This window comes from Carassius auratus, unplaced genomic scaffold (genome assembly GCF_003368295.1).
Source record: "Carassius auratus strain Wakin unplaced genomic scaffold, ASM336829v1 scaf_tig00053325, whole genome shotgun sequence".
In the NCBI taxonomy this organism is placed as follows: Eukaryota; Metazoa; Chordata; class Actinopteri; order Cypriniformes; family Cyprinidae; genus Carassius; species Carassius auratus.
In genome coordinates this window covers 4,245-26,870 of record NW_020527259.1, presented here as the reverse complement: position 1 = coordinate 26,870, position 22,626 = coordinate 4,245, and the positions used below count along the sequence as shown (strand labels likewise).

The 22,626-nt window shown below is 41.7% G+C and overlaps 1 pseudogene; it reads right to left on the bottom strand.

The window, feature by feature from the left end:
* The window catches only part of LOC113090195 (filamin-C-like), a 33,682-nt pseudogene extending 11,284 nt beyond the window's left edge, over window positions 1-22,398 (bottom strand).
* Window positions 22,399-22,626: the final 228 nt, after the last annotated feature.

The window sequence follows — 22,626 nt, the reverse complement described above, 5'->3', positions numbered from 1 at the left end:
GAAAGTGTAATAAAAAGTGCATCCATTAAAAAAAAGTGTCTCACACAACTCCGGAGGGTGGACAAAGGCTTCCTGTAGCGAATCAATGCATTTTTGTAAAATAAAAATATCCATATTCAAAATGCTTAGTGGCATCAAACAGCTTGAAAGATCAAAGACAATTTTTTAAATAACTCCAACTAGATCCGTATGAAAGAAGGTAAGTCAAACACCTAGGATGACTTTAAGGTGGGTAATTTATGGCCTAATTTTCATTTTTGGGTGAACTAACCCTTTAAATCATCCCTAAAATCTGAAGAAAATTCATGTTGCTCAAGCTCAACACTAAATCCTGATTATTTGAATGGAATGTTATAACAAGAGATCCAAGAGCATGTTCTAGGTAACTTCTCCCGACTCATTTCCCAAAGGATATGTGGTCAAGTCCAGAAAATATACACACTGCTTTGATTTGACAAGAACAGACATGCACACTTCCAAATGAACTTGACCCATCCATTAAACCCTCCCTGAACTGCATGGGATTCACGATTTTCCACTAGTGTCTAAACGTATCCAGAGGTATTTGATTAATGAATCGTGTTTTGGAAAGCAGTGATCACTGGTTTTGAGGTCACCAATTGTTCTCGTCTTCTCTTGACTCTGGTCTTTCCGCAGTGAGATCATATGCTGTAATTATCAAACCAGCTTCCCGTCTCCTAAGGCAAAGCAGATACTGCATGACTCTTGACAACTCCCTGATGAGTTTTACTGATCACTGAATCTACTTAACGAAGCTAATGAAAAGTTTTCCATGTAAAACCACATGTGGTTAATGTACCATGACGCATTTGTCGCCAAGTGATCATAAACCACAGAATTCTGCTCACCAGGTGCACAATTATCCACCAGGGCACCGAGGGCTTTGCCATCTCTCCAGTCCCTGTGGAAGTTGTTGATGGGCAGCTGGGGGACCTTGTTCTGGATCCAGCCCAGAAGGCGCTGTTTGGGCGTCAGCTTTCTGGCGTCTTCATCGTCCTCATCCTCCCACATGGGCATGGAAATGGAGTAGTGCAGGATAAGGGTCCATATGAGCCCCAGGATCAGTTTTAAGTTGCCGTCCACTATAGCTTTACTATCTGCAATGAGAAAGAGAAAGACTTAAACGTATTATTCCACACATGAGCACTGAAGCACCATTTGTAGAGATACTGGGAATCATAAAAAGACAACGAGCAGAAAACCAGACTGTTTTTTAGATTATTTTTGATCTGAGAGTTTCAATGCTTGGCTTAGGAAACCATTAAACATTCTGAGGTTGGTTTTTATTACTCTTGCGGTGCTGCTGTGAACATATATTAGTTTAGGGGTGAAGATCAGAAGCTGAGTGAAGTTCAGCGTGAACTGAAAGGGGATTGGTCATGTCAACATACAGTACACTAGAAAAAATTATGTTTTCAGGTCAAATATGAGCTAAGGATACATTGCTAACATCCTGACATTACTCTACCTTGCCTGAAATAATGAGACCACCTTTGTTTATTTTTCAGATGTCCTCCCTAGCACTGCGTGTGGTTTTTGAGCCACCATCGTGCTACTATTTGTTTATTCAGAGAGATTCGCAGCACACTGTTTGTTCCATTCGCCTGCTGTGTTGAATAGCTTTCACAGGTTTAGAAGTGAACAAATAAACAGCAAGTACATATGGCCTACTAAAACACTTACATGGATAGACTACGATCCTTTATCAACCCAAGGTTTATACTTTCATATAAGGTACATATTGGTGTCCCATTACTTTCCAATTCCAATTGAGAGATAACCTGCTAACGTTATGTATCTAATATAAAATTAAAATAGCATGTACAAATGATAAATAAAAATAATTAAATAATAAAATACAAATAGAAATATAAGACAAACGGAGGTATTAAACTGTTTAGAAATATATTATAATATAATATGGAGTCCCAAATGTGGGTAATGGTAAATTCCTAATAAAAAAAATTAAAGCCCTATTTTACCCAGTTATTCGTAGAAAGTCACATGCACTCATAACCTTTACCCAAATCGTTCACTACACTGCTCTGCTACAGTCAGCAGACTCTGGACTGCGGTGAGGAATATGAATCGAGATGGGCACTACTGAATGCCAAAGCCTGATGTCATTTAACCCTGGATCCGTGGAATGAGGTCAGTTTAAATAAAACCCACACAAAGAAGAAACTTAATCGGGACACTGGCTGAATCTGACTACACTTTGCTTCAACCCCCAGCGGAGCTGTCTGCACTAAACGCTGCAATGTGCGCAGCGGTCTGGCGGTAATCCAATATCTCCAATCAAATAATACTGACAGGTCACTTTCTGTTTAACAGGGTTTAATATTTTTGGGTTCCTAGGCGCTCTAGATGCTTAAAGAGGAATGCATCCAGACATTTTTGTGCTCTCTGCATCGATGCCAAGCCCAACAGAAAGAGACAGGGAGAAAGTATCTGCCAATGTTTTTGAGACGCGTTCTTAAGAAAGTATAGAAAGAGAAAATAAGTACAGTGTTAATATTTCTGTTATATATTGTGATATATATTATATTATGAAATATTAATTCATAATATTTTGCACATATGTGTCTGAACATATATAACATGCATACAAAAGGTCTCAGTATAAAATATATATCAAAGCTGACAGTGTAGGTGCACACATACACTGAGCAATCACAGACAGCTATGTGGTCTACTTTTCCAAAAAGCTCCTTACAAGATTTCAGATTTACACCCAAGAGAGTGTGTTGGTATTAATTCCCAATATACAGAATCTCTTTAATCTTTTCAAACCACCCTGAGGAGACCCATCAATGTGCGCCCCGGCAAAACACAAACTCCTGAAGATGAGGGACATTGTCAACATACAGCACCAGTGAAACAGCTGGATTCAAACACACTTAATGAAAGACTTCAGAGCTAAGTGTTTCCTTCTGACGACATAAAGTACAGGGGCTGTAAATGAACACTTTTTGAGGAACCACTGAAGACATGGGCCAGGAATTCCAGCCCGCTAGGGTACAGCACCACCACATCATAATGGGCCAGAAAACAAATATGGGATCAGAGCCTGGGAAAAGACCATTTAGGACAGTGAGAAAGAAAGGGATCGCTTACAGAGGGTGGGGATAATTTTTTCTCATTTGTCTCACTTTAAAATGAGGTGACAGACTGTTTGGCCCATTCTATTTCTTTCTACATTTTGTGAAAAAATAAATACAATAAATAGTTATGAAAGGAAAATTTCACCAAAATGTTGCACCAAAACTTAAATCACTCTTATAACTAGATAACTAGATTAAAACTAGGCGTTCAGTGTTGTTATTGTCAACTAAAACTATTAAAAGTAATTTTAATTGACTGAAAAAAAATATTAATTAAATTAAATTAAATTAAGATATAAAATAATAGATGAAAATCTAGAAATGTTGCAACTAACCAAAATAAAATAAGTTTAGATTTAAGTTATAAAATTATTATCATACTAATTAACTTATATAAATTAAGAAATAAAATGTAAATTAATTAAAGCTAGGAATATGAGCATGAAAAATATTTTACAAATTAAAAAAAATTACAAGAATATAAAAAAATTACTAAAATTAAAATGAAAACTGCAAATATATATATATATATATATATATATATATATATATATATATATATATATATATAAAAATCTAATTCAAAATATTAATAAATACTATAACAGTATATACATATTGCTGCGATATCACTGGTGGTGATTGCATATTTTAAGATATCTCATTATAAATATGATGAACAGCAGTATGCTTCATAAGCTCAATCCGATCTGTGAATGTAGCATTTCTATGGCAAATGGCTCTGTGAGTAATGAGACGCTTTCCTAACCCTGATTAAATCCAGTCTGGATCATTCACATCCTCCCAACGCCGAACCACACCAACAAGACGAGATAAAAAATAATGAAACAGATGCTGGAAGCATTTTATAAGCCACTGTTGCCAAAAGCTTTAGAAGAAAACACATGTAATGGTGTTGCTGCAACGAGTACTGATGCATTCATCTTGAGTCCAGCTGTTGGTGATTGCTGCTCTTTTCAGCTAACAGGAATTGCTTCATTTCACTGATGAGCACAGCATATTGTCATTGTTTGGAAGTTCTTCAAAGGAGGGAATTCACTAAGAATGGACTGTGCTGGCTGATAGTGCTATTTGCATGCAGTGCTCGTGTTGTTTAAATTCAGTAAGGAAAATATGAACTGCTGCAAACGGCTTACAAATTTGTACTGAATGCAATTTGCATGCTGCTATTTCTTGTTTTGAGTGCAAGAATTGGGTATTATCAGCAGACAACTTGTGCATTATAACTTTTGGCAATGTCAGACTCAGGAGAATTGCATTTTTCATCTTTTCAACTTTTTTTTTCTGATATTTTTTCCAAAAACCTACTGCATTTTGTTTTGCAATGACTGTGGTTTTCACTGGTTCAATCGTATCGTACCATCTTTGTTAGCCATTTCTTCTATAATTTGATCATATATATTTACAGTACAAATTTCTAATCACTTCAAGGGGGAAATTTGTTTGACAAACTTTAAAGACAAACTAATTAATCAAATAGAATAAACAAGAGTAAAGACAAGAGCTGCTAAAATAAAAAGCTGGATGAATAAATGAGGGGGGAAAAAGTTGCATGCACTCAAAGGCAAAAAAAAAATGTAGTCATCGTTTTCCTATTATTCCCTTAAAGCCATTTATGGGTGCCATCAGAATAAGAGTCAAACCGCTGATAAAAACATCACAAAAATCCATGAGTAATCCACACGACTCCAGTCCATCAGTTAATGTCTACTGAAGTGAAAAGCTGCATTTTTGCAAAAAAAACCGAATCTATTATAAAGGCATTATATCTTTAAACTGTTGCTTCTGGCCTAAATATGACTTGATATGATGTTTTTATCAGCTGTTTGGACTCTCATTCTGACGGCACCCACTCACTGCAGATGATTCATTGGTGAGCAAGTGATGTAATGCTACATATCTCCAAATCTGTTCCCACGAAGAAACAAACTCATCTACATCTTTGATGGCCTGAAAGTGAGTACAATTTTAGCTCATTTTGAATTCATGTAAACTGGAAGCTCTTGTCAACAAAAAAGTATATCTTGTTTAAAGACCATCTTTACGAAGGCCGTTTTTGTGAGCTAAAGCTGACAGTTGTGCAAACATGCATTAAATAGCACCTTTTATAACTAATGAGACAAAAGGCTTGGCTCCAAACGTGTGGGGTTTCATCTGAGCTCTGTATTCTAGTCAGCTGCAGTGTTCACATGCAGAGAGAGAGAGAGAGCAGGGATAACGTGCCTGTTATCTGACATTCTCCAAGAGTCACACACAAAACACAGAACAGTCTGAAGTCACATCCTGAGAGCTGTGGACACTCCAAATATTCACATTACATTATGCGTCCATTGTCAACAAGGTTAAGTTCACGGTTCTCCGGAGATGCCCGAAAATATAATTCCATTACTGTGTCCCTCCAACAGTCAAAGATAGGAAAGGAGGAAAAGAGAAGGGGAGATGAAGACATCATGGACACATGCCATCAACAGTCACATTTTCCACAGGATCTTCAAAGAACAATGGAAGAGATACTGTAGAAAACACACACATCAAGCAGCTAACATTTAATTTGAATGACAACCCCAAAGACAAAGTAGCAAGACTGACATTTGACAATAATAATATGCAGTAATATAACATACTATAATATTATTACAATTTAAAATAACTGTTTTCTATTTTAATATATTTTTAAAAATCTAATTCATTCCTGTGATGCAAATCTGAATTTTCAGCATAATTACTCCAGTCTTCAGTGTCACATGATCCTTCAGCGCCGCTCAAGAAACATTCCTCAGTATTATCAATGTTAATATTTTCGTGGAAATCATGATACCAAGATTTCTTTTCTGGATTCTTTGAAGAATTGAACGTTCAAAAAGAACAGCATTTTAAAAATATATATTTTGTAACATTCTAAATGTCTTTACTGACACTTTTGACCAATTTAATGTATTTTTGCATTCATTTATTTAAAAAAATAACAGTTTTTAATGTTTTTATATAATGTAATGTAATGTAATGTAATAGAATAGAATAGAATAGAATAGAACCTCCCTAGTCCCTGCACACATCATACCACATTTATTACGCAGGCAAGCACTGCACTTCACATTTTGGGGATGCAGTGCCAAAATGTCAATGTCTAACATTGATGCATTTGCACAATTTACTTCAGAACTTCCTGTCTTTGTGGTCACACATTACAACAGAAATCCAACTGCTGCCAGTGACGACAGGAAACGTCTTTTACTTAACAAGCTAGTAAGTGCCATTTAAACATGAGCATCCATGTCACTGTGTTACATTTATTCCTGAAACAAGAACAAGCTGTTACAGGAACATGTCAGACCAAACGTACTCGGTTACGAACGTAACCTCGGTTCCCTGAGATACGGAACGAGTACTGCGTATGGGGAAAAGCTCCTTTTTTCCTCGATACTGAAGCCTTTTTTCAATAACGCAGTGCAACTGCACTGCCATTGGTTTAATCTGTAAACTTTTTTAAACCAATGACAGCGCTGCGTAGCTGCGCGAGCCTGTGGCGATGCAGCGCGCCAAAGCCCGCCAGAATGGGCGGGGCGAATGGCTATATAAGCAGGCAATCGCCAGAGGAAATCAGGTCAGGGCCGGAGCCATCGAACCCTTGACGCTACACAGCTGAGAGGGAGCTAGCTCCCTGGAGGTGGTATGATGACAGAGTCTGCTAGAGGCCGTCGTATCAAACCGAAAGAACCCGAGCATGCAAGGTCGGGATATCCAAGTTATAGAACCTGACAAAAGTGGACGGCGAGGACCAGCCGGCCGCCTCACAGATGTCCTTGATAGAGACACCACTAGACCAGGCCCATGAAGAGGCCATCCCTCTAGTAGAGTGGGCTCTAACTCCTATGGGGCACTCAAGACCCATAGAGGAGTAACATAGAGCGACAGCTTCAACTATCCAACGCGAGAGGCGTTGCTTTGAGACCGAAGACCCTTTGGTGCGGTCACCAAAGCAGACAAAAAGCTGGTCAGATTGCCTGAACGGCTGAGACCGCTCAATGTAAATTCTCAAAGCCCTCACTGGGCAGAGTAAATCCAGCTCTCGCTCACCTGACAACGGAGGCAGAGCTGAGAGGGAAATTACCTGTGCTCTGAATGGCGTCGAGAGCACTTTAGGCACGTAGCCATGCCTGGGTTTTAAAATGACCTTAGAGTCATTGGGCCCAAACTCAAGGCATGCAGGGCTCACCGAGAGGGCCTGCAAATCGCCAACACGCTTGACCGATGCTAGAGCAAGTAGCAGAGCGGTTTTGAGCGTTAGGGGCCGAAGGTCAGCTGACCGCAGCGGTTCAAAGGGAGGTCCTTTGAGTGCTCCAAGGACCGTGTGAAGGTCCCAAGTGGGAACGGTAAGAGGGCGTGGGGGCTTCAACCGCCTAGCACCTCTCAGGAAACGCACAATGAGGCTGTGTCGACCCACTGATTGGCCAGCAATAGGAGCATGAAATGCTGCAATGGCTGCTACGTACACTTTGAGTGTGGAAGGGGTGAGACCCTTTTCTAGACGCTCCTGGAGAAATGAAAGTATCGGAGATACATCACACTCAACAGGGTCTTTGTTTTGTGCTAAGCACCAGTCAACGAAGACTGACCATTTTTGGGCATAGAGGCGTCTTGTAGACGGGGCTCTTGCCTGAGCAATGGTGTGTAGTACGTCCCCGGGGAGGCTCAGAGGCTCCCATCGAGGGACCATACATGCAGAGCCCAGAGCTCTGGCTGTGGATGCCAGATTGTCCTGTTCGCCTGAGAGAGGAGGTCCCGCCTCAGGGGGATCGGCCATGGGGCTTTCATGGAAAGCCTGAAAAGCTCCGAGGACCAAACTTGGGCCCTCCAGAGTGGGGCCACTAGGAGGACTCTGTGTCTGTCTTCCCTGACTCGTCTGATGACCTGAGGGATCAGAGCGATTGGGGGAAAAGCATAAAGAAGGAGGCTGGGCCAGTTGTGGGCCAGCGCATCTGTTTCCTTTGAAAAATAAGTTGGGCAATGAGAGTTGCTTTCTGAGGCGAAGAGGTCGACCTCTGCCTTCCCGAAAATCTCCCAGATTTTGAGAACTGTCTGGGGATGGAGCATCCACTCGTCCGAGGGGACATTGCTCCGTGAAAGCATGTCTGCTCCCAGATTCGTCTTGCCAGGTATGTGTGTCGCCTTGAGCGATCGCAACCTGGGTAATGCCCATTCCAAGAGGCGCTTTGCCAGTGCGCAGAGGCGGCTGGACGAAAGGCCGCCTTGGTGATTTATGTAGGACACCACCGTCATGCTGTCCGACTGGACTAGGATGTGGCGCCCTTCCAAGATTGCCTGAAAGGATTGAAGGGCTCGTTCTACTGCCAGCATCTCGAGGCAGTTGATATGAAGATGGCTTTCTTCGTGCGACCACGAGCCGAAGGCTGGTCTGCCCTCGCACAGAGCACCCCAACCCAGGTTGGACGCATCTGTTGAGAGTACCGTCCTTCTGGAAACCGCCTGTAGGGGTACTCCACGACTGAACCAAACAGGGTTCATCCAAGGCTCCAGGGCTGCTAGACAGGCCTGGTTGACCCTGATGCGAAAGCGGCCGTGCCGCCAAGCATGAGGTGGGACCCGGAGTTTCAGCCAGTACTGCAAGGGCCGCATTCGTAGGAGGCCGAGCTGTAAAACTGGGGAGGCGGAAGCCATCAGCCCTAGCATCCTCTGAAAGAACTTCAGAGGGAAACAGGCTTTGTTCTTGACAGAGGCCGCGAGCTGCTGAAGTACAAGAGCGCGCTCTTGTGATATGACCGCCCTCATATTGACGGAGTCGAAAACTGCTCCCAGGAACGTAATACGTTGGCTGGGGAGCAGTGAGCTCTTGGCGAAATTGACCCTGAGTCCTAGGCACTGTAAGTGGCTCAGGAGCATGGATCTGTTGTGGTCTAGCTCGGCTCGTGACTGGGCCAGAATGAGCCAGTCGTCGAGATAGTTCAGAATGCGAATTCCCATCTGTCTCAGAGGGGAGAGCGCCTCGTTCATGCACTTCGTGAAAGTGCGGGGAGCTAGAGACAGCCCAAAGGGAAGGACTGTATATTGGTAAGCCACACCCTCGAACGCGAACCTCAAGAATCGTCTGTGATGGGGGGCTATCTGGATGTGAAAGTAAGCGTCTTTCAGGTCCAGCGAGAAGAACCAGTCCTCGGGGCAAATCTGCGTGAGGATCTGCTTCAGTGTCAACATCTTGAACTTCCGTTTCATGAGGGAAAGGTTCAGGTGTCTGAGGTCTAAGATGGGTCTGAGACCGCCATCTTTCTTGGGGACAAGGAAATAACGGCTGTAGAACCCCGAACCGCTGTCTGAGGGAGGAACTATTTCTATGGCTCCCTTCCTTAACAGCGTCATCACTTCGGTGCGGAGGACCTGAGCATCGTCCGGCTCTACCGAGGTGGGAATCACTCCGCGAAAACGCGGGGGTCTTCGGGCGAACTGCAGTGAGTATCCGTGTTTTATTATCCCCAACACCCACTTGGACACTCCGGGGATGGCCTGCCAGGCCTCGGCCCGCGTGACAAGGGGCTGGATAGTGTCGGATGGCAGACCGCTGATCAGGGGCCTGAACACTGACGAGTGTGGAAGAGGAAAATTGCTCTCTTTTTGAAAATGTGAAATATTTATTGTGTTCGCCATAACAACGGCGCTTTGCGTGGACGCAACAACAGTGGGCCCAGGTCGCACAGCAGACAGGCGAGAGAGCTTCTGGGGTGGTCCGGCCGCGGCGGGACTTTGCCCCTTCCTCTTTCCTCCCCAACGATCAGGAGGATTTAGAGGGCGTCGGGTCCAGCACAATCTTTTGCCGGGGGCCCTGACGTCTAGGCGGTTTGGCGCGCCTAGTGGGGCGAGCTGGGTGCTGCTCCTTAGGGGGTGCCGCCTGGGGGGTAGAAGGGGCAGGTTTGCTCTGGTGCTGAGTCGGCGCAGTCCTGGGGCGACTCGGGGCAGAGGTAGAGCGCTTGGGCAGGAAGTGTCGCATGGCTTGGGACGACTTCTGTGCTGCAGTGAAGCGTTCTGTAAACCCTTCTACCGCTGGTCCGAAGAGGCCGCATGGAGAGACTGGGGCATCAAGAAAGGCCACTTTGTCGCTCTCCTTAATCTCTGTTAGGTTGAGCCAGAGGTGGCGCTCCAGCACAACCAGGTTGGCCATGGATCGTCCGATGGCCTGGGCCGTGGCTTTCGTGGCGCGCAGAGCCAAATCAGTGGCGCTGCGGAGGTCACGGAAAGCAGGTTCACTAGAGCTAGACTCATCCAGGGAACGGAGAAGCTTTGCCTGGAACACCTGCAATATGGCCATGGTGTGCAGAGATGAAGCGGCTTGGCCCGCAGAAGTGTAGGCCCTGCCAGCCATGGCAGAGGTCGTCCTGCAGGGCTTGGAAGGAAGGGCTCTCTTATTTTTCCACCCCACAGCCGCGGGGGGACAGAGGTGAGCAGCCACGGCCTCATCCAGGGGCGGCAATTGCTCATAGCCCTTCTCCTGAGAGCCATCTACTGAGCTGAGAGCTGCAGAGGAAGTGCGCAGGCGGGCCGAGTAGGGGGCGCGCCACGACTTTGTCAGCTCGTCATGAACCTCAGGGAAGAATGGGGCAGGTCGCTGGCGGGGGGCCTGGCGGCGTCCTGGCAGGTACCACTCGTCCAGCCTGCTGCGTGTCGGCTCTTCAGGGGGGGCCCACTCCAAATGGAGTTCCTCAACGGCCTTGGAGAGGATGCGGAGAAGCTCGGCATCCATCCCAGCTCTGGCGTCGACGGGCTCCAGTGACGGCAGGTGGGCGGGATCAGAATCGCCGGCCCAGTCCTCCGTTTCAGAAGCCGCGAGTGACATGGAGTCGTCAAGCGGCTCGTCCTCCGATCCGCCAAAAGAGACAAGGTCGCTCGCTTCAGCCGAGGGACGCTGCTCTGGGCGTGAGAAGAGGACAGGGGACGGCTCTCTCATTGGAGAGGGTGAGGCACGCGGGCGCTGAGCCGGCGTGAGCTCACCCAAATCCGGGCGCTGGGCCGCTCTTCCCCGCTGTCTTTTCCTGGCCGGCTCGCGGGAGGAAAAAGACGGGAGGGCGCGAGGGGCGGGATTACTTTCATTAAAGAAAGCAATCCGCGAGCGCAGAGAGGCGAGACTCATGCTTTCACAAAAGCAGCATGAAGTCTCAGTGAGTGCAGCCTCAGCATGGGGTTTACCCAGGCAGAAAACACACTCACCATGGCCGTCATCATCATGCAGAGGGGCTCTGCATGTGCCACAGCTGTGGCGCGGCATGGCCGCCGCCGTTAAAACGGCGTTAGAAACGCTCTTTTAGAGCGGTGAAAACCGCTGGAAAAAGCTCTTTTAGGATCGCCGGATGGCGGCAGGAGATCGCTGAGAAGCGGCCGGAAGCGGGAAGCGGGCTGCCCGAGATCGGCGCTGAGAGCGGCTGTCTGCGAGTACGCCGGCGCTGCAGGCGGTCGGCGGTCTCAGCTGGTCCGCTGCGGTGCCTCTTCGACGGCGAGAGCTCGTTCCAGGCGAAGGCGTTCAGCAGAGATCCAACGAAGTGAAGTCGTCGCTGAAGGAGTAAGATCTGATTTCCTCTGGCGATTGCCTGCTTATATAGCCATTCGCCCCGCCCATTCTGGCGGGCTTTGGCGCGCTGCATCGCCACAGGCTCGCGCAGCTACGCAGCGCTGTCATTGGTTTAAAAAAGTTTACAGATTAAACCAATGGCAGTGCAGTTGCACTGCGTTATTGAAAAAAGGCTTCAGTATCGAGGAAAAAAGGAGCTTTTCCCCATACGCAGTATGAGTGAAGTATCGAAAGGGAACTACAGGCCAATGGATTCTAACCTGACTTTATGTGATACTTTAATTGACTGTCTTATATCTCTAATGATTTATTTCAGAGTACAGAATGAAATGTGTGGTGTGAAACCCTGGGCCCAAGCTGCCAGATGCTGTAAGACGGCAGCCATTGGGAGTGTTTGCAGTGACTTCCCCCACCAGAACACATGAGGTCAAGAAGAAATAAACACTGAAACCCAGCAGAAACAGTGAGTCTGGACAATGAAAGAGCAGTTCATTTATCAAGATCCTTTCCACATAAACACATTTTCACACACTTAATACATCACCACGGATATGGAAACTGTGAAAACGGTCGGGCATGACTACAGACATGGCGCCTTACGTGTTGACCAGAATGCTTTACTGAATACACAACTCTTAGTGAAGCATGTCAAATAATGATCCAAGAGAACTTCTGCCTGAAGAAAAAACAGATAAAATAAAGAGCTTGCCACAAACACACACACGCACCATCTTGAGATACAGCAGATGTGTTGCAGGAGGTAGTGTGTCTTTGAAAGTCCAAAAAAGGACATAAGTGACCAGCATTCTGTTGTTTTGCCACATGGTCTCATCTAACCTTTTAAAGACTATTGACAACAGGGAAAACATTCACACAGCTGACCTCACTTATCCCAAAGACATGAGAACAGCTGGATAAATTGTGAAGGGGTAATTAAACCAAATGGCACCGATGGGCCTTTAAAACTGCTTTTTGGGGTAAAAACAGCCTGAAATCATTCACACTGAAACTATGAGGTCATTCACCCCCACCTTGTAAATCCGAAATATATCCATATCATGCATGTAAGGGACAAATTGTTTTTGTAACAGGCAACCGACCATAAGCCGCCTCATTAAATTATTCACGTATAGACAGAACTTATTTAAAACCATTCCGTAGAATCCTACAAATTTAATGCGGGCCTAGCTGCATCATGTTCTGAACACAGAATCATGTGCCTTGTTGAAAACATTTTATTCCAAAAACAGGTCAAAATATCAAACATGTTATGCTAGATATAGTCTGACTGGATGGAATCATAGTATGAAGCTTAAAAAATTCAATCTGTGTCATCATACAAAACACAATTTTCTATAAATGTTTTGAAATCTGTACCCCCAAAATACCTCAGACTATCGACAATTAGTGTCAAGACTGCAAATCAGGGAAGAAATGTGTTATGTAGTGTATTCCAGCCTTAAGTCTAAAGAAAACAACGTGAGGCTTATTTTCACATGAAGTTCCATGAGAGGCACTCCAAAAATTCCTGGCCTTGTATGCTAAACTTCTGGTTATTCCTCTTCTTCAAGTCCAATGAGCAGAAAAAAAGCCTGTCTCCAGTATATAAACCAGTAATAAAACACTGTAATAAGTCTGTCATTGCTAAGGAGACTCAAACCAAGAGGCATTTCCCTCTCCAAACCCAAACTCCAGAGGAGGTTTTTCACAGAGTGAAAAAGAAACAATGGTTCCTTCCACCAAAGAAATCAATCTTTCTTTTTGCCCTCTTTTTTCCTCAACTTTTGGGTGATAACATGCATAAAACATTTCAAAACTGTCTGAACTAAAACATAAAACAGTAAAAGCAATGTTAGACTAATTTAGTGAAGGGGAATGTGATTGTCTTTTTTGAGAAAGACAGTGGTTTTGTTTATAGTAAGCAGAGCAATCAGGCAATCTCCTCTCCTGAGTGAACTCAGTCAGCTGCCGTCACAGCTGCTAACAGGCATCCTAAAGCAACAACTGATGTGCTCAGAGATCTGCCCTCCCCCTCATGGGCCTAATGCACACACACACACACACACACACACACACATATATATATTCTAACTGTCTGCTTGCAACATGCATTCACACTCCCTCCCATCGATCCATCAACAAAGCTTCAGAGTTGAAGTTCCATCCATAACAGGCACATAGGAGCCTTTGTCCCAGTCTCCGTCCACTGCGCCTGAATTAGGACAGACTCCATCACCACACTAGGGAAAGGACATCTGAATCAGTTATCGAGTAAAATATGACTAAAAAACAGTACAACCGCTGTAAACAAGCACACACATGCATATGTACACTATTTCATTGTGAGATATTTTATGAGTATTTACATGAAGAGTATACATAAAATTTTAAAAGTAAATATACAAAAATATAAATAATAATGAATCAAATGAAATATATTCTATAAAATAATACAGAAATAATAATGCAAATACCACTGATTAAAATTACATATAACATGTTAAATATATATATATATATATATATATATATATATATATATATATATATATATATATATATATATATATATGTTTTTATTACACTGTTTTGTATAAGAAAAAAAGAAAAGGTACCATTTTTGAAAATTGTTAATTTCATTCATTATATGCTTCGTCCTCTGTAGAGGACTACTGGACTTTAAAAAATCAATTTTTTTTTTTTTACAAAAAGGCACAAATAGACATGAAAACACAAAAACAGTGGATTTTTTTTAATTATTATTGCCAGTCAATTTTCTTTTTTATTCCACATTTTGTATAAAGACAGTTCTCAACTATGTTATGAAAGATAACAGAATGATTTGAAATTCCATTTTGCTTTATTCAATGTGTGTGTAAAATTATCATAAACAGGCTTTCCATTTATAAACAATGTATCTATACACTGTATCTAAAATGCTAAAAAAAAATTGGGGCGGAAACAAGTAATGAAAAAAGAAGTGTAATAATTGGCAAGATTTTCATAATTATATATCTCATAGGAATATTGATATATAATTTATTTCCCTATTCACTTGCTATGTCTTCCAAAATGGTGTCCACTACAGAGGACGAAACATGTCATATGAATGAAAATAAAATTTTCAAAAATGTTACCTTTCCTTTTTTTCTTTTGCTAAACAGTGTAATGACATGGAAAAAAAAGAACAGGTGTCCTCTACATTGGACATGTATGAAAGTCATAACAGAAAGTCATATTTTGAAATAGAAAATAACCTAAACTTATGTAAATTAATATAAAATAATAATAAATAAAAAGTAAATGGTATATAGAGTAATATAAAAATTCAATCTAAAAGCAAAAATTAAATTAAAAAAGTCAAAAAAGCTGAACAAAATTGTTGCCCTTGTTAGTTAAGTTTTTAAGAATGCCTCATTTTTTTAAATGGACAAAAGAAAGAGACTAGTTAAAAAGCACTTAAAGACTGGTGTTTCAGCCCTTTAGGTCAGATTTCTATAAACACAGACAGACACTCGAGACATACACAATACTTTATGTTCCTTCTACTTTATGTTCCCCTGTAACATGGACCATTAGCTGTGCATTTCTATGATGATGTCCAACAAAAACACATCAAGACACAGTCCAGACATGGGATGAAGTTGTCCAATGTCAGTCAGGAGGGCTTTTTACTGCCTTGTTAAGCTTCATTTTGAAAAGAGCTTTGAATGACACCTGTTCCTCTTTGTGGAACCCACTAAAAGTCTACCATTAATAAGAAAAGAGAAGATAAAGTCCTTTCCAGGGTTATGAGGGAGAATGTTCAAATCTGGGTTTCCTGCTCGGAAGTTCTGTAGAATGAAAACTCTCTCAATATCTTGGTGAATATGTGCAAAAGTTCCACACACATGCACTGAAATCCACAAATGCGTGCAAAAGATCCACATACGCTCCATTCATAATGCTTCATAAATTGGATCACTTGTGTGTATTTTTCAAAGGTATTGAGACCTTTTTCACTCCATAAAGTTCAAATGTTGAAGACCTCTTCCACTAAACCACATTCAAATGGATGTAAAATATTAGTGGCATTTGCCAAGGCTAGCATCACTATTACTATTGCTATTACTAAACTATTCATTTTAAGGAAATACCTTTACATCATGATATTAGACATTTGTCCATTTCTAAAAGCCTCTATTTTATTCTCAGGGTTTAGTCAGTCTGTTTCTGTGTGTGGGCTGGAGAAAATGAGCGAGGCGAAGACATTTGACCATGTGGACGATGAGGGATTTTCTTGTCTGAGTCAATCTGGCAACCTAGGGTCAGGCAGCTGACATCATCACGCCGCTGACAGCCCTCTGTGCCTGACACTGCTGACACCAAACACCCCAGAGTGCACTTGGGCCGTCTGATTCCCAGCCTTACAGATAACACAATACAGAGGAAAAGCAGCCAAAGACTAAAGACTGCAGAAAACACACAAAGAGCTGACAGAGTGATTTATAATATGTTGCACTGAGTATATATAAAAAAAAAATTATAATAAACAATGACACATTTCAGAGGGCACAGGAGTCATAGCTGTTGTTTAACACCTGTTAGAAAGTTTCATGGCTGTCAAATCAGCAAACCAGTCATGATCTTGACCCCTGACCCCACTGCTAACCCCGACAGCCGCTCCGTTACCGCAGAGATAGAGTAACATTCCAGTGACAGGAAGTCTCAAAAGACATGCATGTCTCAGTCACTCCTGTTTATGATCACAGGAAGGAATGTGGTTTATGTAGATTTCATCCTTAATTTGCTTTCCTTAATTTCTATGCTAGTCATATTACATTGCACAATATGTTTTTTATATTTTAAAATATATTTTATATATTTTTTTATTTTATAAATAAATATAAATAAATTTTATATTTTCTATATATAAAATTACAAATGTACTTATGGACACTTTTGAATGTAAAGCCTCCTTGCTGAATAAAAATATGAATTTATTTTTCCATTAAAAGGATAGTTCACCTAAAAATATCAAACTTTATCATTTACTCACCCCGGTGTTATTCCAAACCTCTATGACTTTTTTTTATTTGAAAAATTGTTTATGAACTGTTTATACCTATGCAATGAAAGTCTATGGGGCCAAAAAAGATGAATAGTTCACAGAAGAATAGTTCACATAGTTATATATAGTATATAGTAATATATATATTTGTCACTGTTAACTCACCTTTATATGCATTTATATTCATTTATCTTCATCTTTTTTTGTGTGTGTTTGGTGAAAAAGTCACCGGTTTAGAACAGCATATGCTGATAGAGTGATTAAAACATGACAGAATTTTCATTTTTGTTTGAACTACCTTTTTAAGTTAAGCAACAATTTGATTCTGAATCTCAGACGTGCATTAAAACAAAACAAAAACATGTTCTATAATGTGTAACTCTATCCAAATAGCACAGAGATCAGCTGAAAACATTGGAGAGGTTCAGATATCACTTACAGCACAGATGAAGCCCCAGTCAGCTTTCTAGCACCACATTCATAATCAAAAGCGACTTGCCCTTTTTCCCCTCGTCTGCTTTCCATCATTTTCTGATCTCCCACATGGTCCTGGACATTGAGGATGGGGTTGCATTTATACAGTAACAGAAGATTCCACAGCAAGACTCAAGAGATATCCTGAATAAACCCTTTCTGATACCGTGAGGCCTTTTGCTGTCTTGAACGGAATTCAATCATCGCAGCGTCAGAATCCAAAGCTATAAACCTTTAAATCAATTTAATAGTCTAATAGTTTGCGTATGACCTCAGAGTGCCTTTTTATAATTTAGAGTGATTAATAATCCAAATACAACCAATTAGAGATAAATACCGGCCTTGTTTAACACCACATGTTGAGTTCCCCGCATTCAAACAAAGGAACTAAGAACTGTTGCACAACCGTTCCACACAAACACCTGATACCCGCCTACTCAGGATGCACCTGGGACATCTGTAGCCTTGATATGCAACAGTTTGCAAAAAGGTGCATTGAAGGCTTTCATTATCAGAGATATTAATAAACCAACTGGGACAAATTGAGAAAAGCACCACAGCGGTCCATGTCAAATCTCTGGAGGGAGTGAGTGTGTGTAGGGGCTGTTCACTGGCCGCGCTTGAACATTCCAGCGGACTGACTAGCCCTTGACACATGGTAACGATTAAAGACGCTGTTATACGCAGAAAGCAGGAGGACACGAGAGAGAAAGAGGGAGACCATGTTTTCAAGAAAGACTGCTTCTTGTTGTTCAGAAAAAGAAAGCCTGACTCTTGGATTCTTCTGGATGGAAATCTTTCTTTTCGTGGCCAACAATTACATAGAGCTGAATCTGGAGATAAACTCTGGGAACAGACCGAAAATTATAACATGCAACGCCCACCAGAAACAATGTCAGAGGTGTACTAGAGGGGCGAATCTATAAAACCACTGCTACTTCTCAGTGTAGAGCAGCAGAGGCAAGCTCAGGTTAATGGGCCAAGAAAGTGTTACATGCAGAGAAACAGAGCATGACTTGGCAGAGATAAGCCACTGAAGCACAAGCTATGACTGCAATTTAAATCAAATGAAATTTCCCCTCTGGGATAAAGCATGTCAACAGGGACATTCACTTCAGAGAGAAACAGAGAGACAGCCCAAGTACTAAATTGTCACTACATCCTCCACTGATAATAGTCAAATATAAACATATAGTTTATTGTTTATTGTCAAATGTCAAGGTTGAAAACAACATTGAAACTCCAACACAATGACTAGCAACAACAATAATTACACTAATAATAAAAATGTTATTAAATAAATAATTCTATATTATATATATATAATATATATATATATTATATATATTATATATATATAAATCACCGTGTGCTTATTTACAAATGTCATGGTTGAAGACCATTATTTTGCTGTTGTAATATCTAATAGAAATAAAATAATTATAAAGATTTATTTTACAGCGAGTATTATGCAGCAAAAAAAAATTTAATTGACTGACAGCCTTTTAAAAATTATGTTGCTAAAATTAACTATTAATCATATTTTTGGCAGAGCCAGTAAAGACCTTAACTGCTGAAGTAGAAAAAGTTCCTCAAGAAAAGGTTGACACATTTTGTGAATCTCCTGACTCACTCTTTCTCTTCCTAACTATCCAAAATTTCTCCAGCAACCCCCTCTGTCCCGGCTCTCTGGGTCCGTAGGACTATTTAAAGCACCTGTTACTAGATGGGACCCAGAGCGCAGCTGTCTGTCTATCTATCAATCACTCAATCACGCTGAAGACCCTGTCCCAAAGCTATCATACCTTACACCCAAAACTCACTGGTTTCCTGCTCCAATTTTTCTACAAATTGCTTGTTCATAGCTTAATATGCAAAGAAATCAGTATTATTTTATGCATTTCAGCTATATTATATTTAATATAAAATCACTGACCCAGTTGGAGCTATACTTTACAGAGCCCCTAAGGGGTCGCGGTGATGGAAAAACACACCAAAAAAAGATATTTCAATGCTTTTGCATTCACTTACAATACTGTTGCACTCTCTCACAAAACTACTGTGCTCTCCTAATAATTTGCTCACAAAAGTACTGAAATATAGTTTTTCCATCTAATATTATTTCCATTACAAAAGCTTTGTGATGAACGTTGTTCAAATTAAACATAGTTTTTTAACGTTTACATTACATTTTGCTGAAATTGCAAGAATAAAAAAATCTATAATAACAACAACAATCATACTAATAATAATTAAAAATAAATAAATTCAAATAATAATATAAATAAGTAAAACATATAAATAAATAAAAGAAGCTTTCTCACACAAATCGTTTTCCATTCCCCAAAGAAATATCATAGTCTCTCACAAAACATTTGTGTTTTCCTCCCATTTCATTTTTATTTTATTTTTTTACCATCACCATGTCCCTTAAGGTGCGCCATATTATTTCCATGTAAATGTAAATGTGTATATTCTCACACTTTATGGTACATCACCATGAGTGACTGAGTGCGTAGTGATAAAATAAATGAGGTGAGTGGTATTTCCTGTAGTGGCAGCAGGCCAACCCCCATGTGACACAGTTCACACACACAGGGTTTCTTGGATAAGGGTGCAAGAGTTTTTCCTGCACCTCTGTCACCCTACACTCTTGCATAAGGGGAGTTTGAGAGGCAGGTGCCCTTCTGGAAAGATCCGTCTCATTGCCAACGACAGCTGGGCTGAATTCACTGCCGTCACTGCCGTCATGTGCCAGCATGTGAGACGGTTGGCTACTACCCCCAAACCCACATCTGCAGTCAAAGACCAATCACATAATTGGTCAATCTAGTATTTATTATGAACATATCAGTTCCATAGCAGTAATAGGAATGAACATTGCCCATTCTCTGTGTACTTCTAGTCATTTTGAAAGAATGGCATGCTGCCGATCCCTGACCCAAACATACATCTGAAAAATATAAGGCTTTTGCCACTGCAAAAATACAGCACTGACCTTAAAACAGATACAAGAGTCATTTTATAGAGGATCCAGAAACATGCATCATACTTTTTGATTTATATGTCTGATAATATTAGGTGAATTACGTTGAAACATAATGAAGTTCTCCTAAATCAGCCAAATTTAAAGCTTTTTACTGATGACTGGGCATTAGTTTAGAATCGGACTGTCAGTCTACCACTAAAAGCACTGGAATATAGATATAATAGATAAATGCAATACCAAAAATCCTTTCTTGCATGTTTCACAAATTAAGGATAAACTCTAATCAATGATCATTTCATGCCTGTAGGTCCTTTCCAAATGAGACGGATCCACAAATTCATAACATTGGTCCTGAGCTGGGTTACAGGACCATGTACCAAAGCCCAGGGGTACAAAATGCAACCCAAAATGTGCAAATGATGTCCTAGGATCTGGTTTCCTAGGATCAGCCAACATCTATCATGTGTACAGATAATGCACATATGTTTCAAACTATTTTAGTATTTACTCTGATGTTAACATACATTTTAACACTCTATATTAATCATATTCAATGCACATTCAAACAAATATCATGATAGGCTACTTTGATTCATATTGGAATACAGATGCAGTAATCTGTCAAACTGTTCGCTGGTCTAATATTTAGTGATTAAAACCATTATACTGTGCATTATATTAGCATTATCATGCACAAAGGGCAAAAATCATTCACATTCTTCATGGATATCTGCATGGTCCATGATCACATCTTCGCTTAGCCTTCAGCTGTCCATTCAAAGAAAAATTAGTGTGGGCAATCTTAAACCATTATTTACAACTTCCACAATTATAATTAATGGAATTACAACAAATGAGAATCAATATGTACAGTTAAAATGTAAAACAGACTCATTATGATAGGTTAGTTTGTTGGTCTGACCCCCCTAATTAAGGCTCGACCCCCCACAGAACATTAAAACAAACAGTCGAGGATGCTTTTTTTTTAAAGTACGTTTCCTTTAAACGTGAAAGTATAGGTTTCAAGCGTTTCAAAGAACGTTTCACTAGCCACAAAAGTCAGATTGCAAGTCATAGTGCGCTATAGTAAACGCTTGACTGATGAGCAACAATAAGCGTTCCGTTATCCAACGGTGCATCATCACAGTTGACTTGTCACTTAATGAAAGATTTACACATCACAAGACCCTTTTTGTTTGTTTTAGATATCCTTAAGATAGTTATGGAAATTGCATAAAATCGCACCAAAGCGTGACCGCCCACGAGCTGAGCGCATATATATGCAATGCAACAGCACTTACCTATAGAAACTAGTTTGATGTGTTCCCGTTCTAAAAACTCTAGCGCGACGGACACGTTCTCCAGCTTCATCTGCCTGAAATTGGGTCTGGCGTGGTACTTTCTGTACATTTTCTTCTGGCTGAGAACTTCCAGGAGCCCGATGAGCTTGAGCCCGTCGGTCAGGTCCTTCTGGAAGTCGTTGATCTTTTTGTTGAGGCATTTCAGGTGCTCGTTGCACCACCTGGTGAAGGTGTTCTGCTGGATCTTCTTCCAGGGCGCATCCTCCGCCAGGTCCTTCTCCGTGGCCGGCATCTCCTCGTCTCCGTCCTCCCCGTTGTCGGTGCCCTGGTAATACTGCGGCGGCAGCTGCTGGTCGTAGTATGTATTATTGCTCATCATTTTGTTCCTGATGTTCTCGTGCCCCCCTTTTATGCGATTATCAGCGAGGTTTTACAGCGCGAGGGGGGAGTGGGACAGGCGCGCGCGCACGCTCTTCTGAGGGGAAAAAAAGAAGGAAAGAAAACGAAAGAAAGTTTGAGAGTTGGAAGCGCGTGCGAAAAGGGCAGGGATAGAAGTATTTCTCCGGACCAGAAACCAGCTGTGAACTACCTAAGAATGGTGGCAGAGCGAAAGTTTCCGTTTAAATTTTAAATTCTTCCAGCTGATACTTTTCAGAACGCACGCCGTCAGAAAAAGTTCGCTCCTTGCTTTATTCGGGTACGAAATAAAAGGAAAGACGGGAAAAGAAACGCAGCTTCATTTACTTGAATGGTTAAAGAGGCGCTTTAAAACTCCGAGAGCCCTCCGGCAGGGCTCACACGTCAGTCTGCTGGATCTCCTGGTATGCTGCTGTCATCCAGACCATATACAACTGCGCGATGGACGGGGGATTCTCTAATCTGACCGAGATAGTGATACCGGCGCCCGATTGGGCGAAGCGCGCGGCGGGGAAGGGAGTTGGACAGCCCCCGAGCGCCGCGACAGTTGTGACTGTCATTTTTATTTTTAGGAACCCCAAATTGGGTATGTGGGGGACTGGAGTTGCGCTTGTTGTAAAACGTGGGCTCTTTTTTAACAACTGGGGCTGGAAAAAGCAAATGACAGCATAATTAGG